Source organism: Ipomoea triloba, chromosome 15, assembly GCF_003576645.1.
Source record: "Ipomoea triloba cultivar NCNSP0323 chromosome 15, ASM357664v1".
NCBI lineage: Eukaryota > Viridiplantae > Streptophyta > Magnoliopsida > Solanales > Convolvulaceae > Ipomoea > Ipomoea triloba.
The window spans coordinates 23,755,693-23,758,604 of NC_044930.1; positions in this window are offsets into that span (position 1 = coordinate 23,755,693).

Genomic DNA, 2,912 nt, shown 5'->3' on the forward strand with positions numbered 1-2,912 from the left:
ATTATGTCAAATTTGATTGAGATGAGGTTCGAACCTAATATAATAAGATCTTCCTTATAGAAATTAATGGGTAAGTTAAAAGTTAACGGAATATTAACGGAGAAGAAAATATTTAACGGAAAACTTAACGGATAATCATTAAAGTAAGGTTAAATTAGGTCATCTCTATTAATAATACTAGTATTTACACCCGTGCGATGCACGGAATGAGTTTGTTATAATATATTAAGAATATTTGAATGGATATACAATTATTTAAATTATAACATCAAATATTATATAGTGCAAGTGAAGATAGGAGTTGGGTCATTTATGTTTGTTGATGTTACCATTGCTTGAATTCAAGTAAATAAATGCTCAAATTAATAGCAAATGTGTAGATATAGGCATGCGGTGTTGTAACTTTAGAGATTTTATATATCATTGTTAGGAATTTTTAGAAATTAGCCCAATGTGCTCATTCTCTGGCAACTTAGTTATAGTAATGAACCTCAATAAGTCCCTCATGGCTTTGTCCAGAGCCTCAAAACAGTATTTGTGCGTCATCGGTGCTTCATCCCATATTATCAATTTTCTCCTTATTATAAGCTCAGCAAGGTCACTACTTTGCACGTGGAATCTTCGTTCAAAGAAAGTGGTATAGCAAATCTGGAATGCGTCGTTCTGCCTCCCAGCAACAACAAAGATGATATTCCACTAGAAGCAACATTTAGAACAATATCACCGCGGCTCCTTATATTTGATGATAACGTTCTCCACACGAACGTCTTGCCTGTTCCTCCGTAACCATACACAAAGAATAATCCACCTCCATTTGAATCAATATCATTCATCACAGAGTCATAAACATTCTTTTTTTCATCGGTCAATTGTGTTACCAATGTCTCATGCTCTGTCTTCAAAGATTCCTTGTCATACGCCAAGTCTTCGGCTATCAACATGTTTTTACTCAAACCCATGCTACTTTCGTCTGGAATTGGCATTTCCGGAAAGTCTTTCAAGCTTTTTCCCCACGAAGATAGCAAATTCTCCAACTCCATAAGAGCAAACTGTTTTTTATCTGAATCCGATAACATCAACTCTTAAAAGGCAAAAAAAAAAAAAAAAGAAACAAAAACAAATAACAAATTAGTTTATTTATAAATAATGAAAAGCAAATAACAAATTCGAATAAATAGATTGGAGCTCGATATACCTGGATTTTGCAAGACACGTCGATGTTGAACCTGTGCATCCTCGGCGAGAAATTCCCAAATGGCATTCCAAACTACTTCTGGCTTACTGAGTGAACTTGAAGTGAGAAGCGTAACAAATAACCTTCGCAAAGCATACGCTGATGCCCAGTAACTCGAATCAATAATGCCATCAATGTACTCCTTGTCATCATCTAATAATCCATATTCATAACACGTATCCCTAAACGAATTATGAATGACTCCTGCAACAGTGCGAATATCTTCATGGGTAAAAGGTCCGCGTACCAGATTTCAAAGACATCTAAGATAGTATAACTCTCCACACCCTGGCGGAACATAGAACAATCGTCCTATGGAGGATCTTAAACCGACTTCATGACAGAAATGAGACATTGTACTACCGACTAAGTTTGGTTACATATGGTGGTTGTAAATAGTAAGTAGTTATCAAATTAATGTCACCCTACAATTGCTTCATTTTCTTCTTTTTTTAGGATTTCTTGTTTTAATATTATTGTACTTTTAATATAGTTTTATTGTTTTTATTGTTTTAATGTACAATATTTTGGGCGGGAAATAGAATTTCGTTTTGGAGGATTTTGTTTTTATAAGTATTATAAAAATATACTAATCCTAATGTATAACAATGTTTTGATGTTATAGGAATTCGTGTTTTAATATTACTGTACTTTTAATATTATTTTATTATTTTAATGTACAATATTTTGGGCGGGAAATAGGATTTCGTTTTGGAGGATTTTGTTTATATATATATATAGATTAATCTGAATTATCTTAACCATCTATTTGATTAAATAATTAATCTGAACCATCCATTTGATTAAATAATTTGACCGCCATTTTTCTACCCATTTTAGGCCTAACTCTCTTTGGCTCTTATTAGTATATATATATATATATATATATGTACATACAAATATATACCACACACCGTTAGGAAAAAAATCATTAGAAACAAGAAAGTTATGGTGCATTATTTTGGGTATGTGGTGTATTTTTTGACGTTTTTGTATATTTTCATTGTAGTTCATTTTCTAACATTGAGTGGTATATATTTGTATACATAGTGGTGTATTCAGCACCGACTGCACGGGAAGGCGCAACCACATTTAAATAGAAATATATATATATATCAACTATTTTTTTCAAAGCAAAAAAATCTATAAAAAGTCAAAATATGGAAAGCATTTATAAAAATCCATAACCTTCTAAAATATTAATAGAATTTTTAAAGACCACATAAAAATTTAAATTGAATATCATTTAATTTGGAAGACTATTTAAAAATTTAAATCAAATATCTAAATAAAAAATCTAAGTTAAATACCTTGTAAAAACTTCTTTAAAATTTTAAAATAAATACTTTAAAATTTTTAAAGTTTATTAAAAATGAGTACCAAATACATCCCTTAAATGACTATCATTACATAAAATCTAAGGTTTGAAATTAGAAGATGAAAGAAAAAATAAAATCAAGACACAGAAAACCAAGCATTTCATATAAAGACAAACAAAATTCTTGTTTTTCTTAATTAATTACACTTACGAGGTAAAAACAACAGAAAAAACGCACACACACGCAGAGACAGGCAGAAAAAACTGTAAAGTGTCACCTGTACTATTTTCTTTTCTTCATTATATTGTATGTTTGCTGTTTGTACAGATTGTCAATGGCAGGAATCCTATATATGGCAC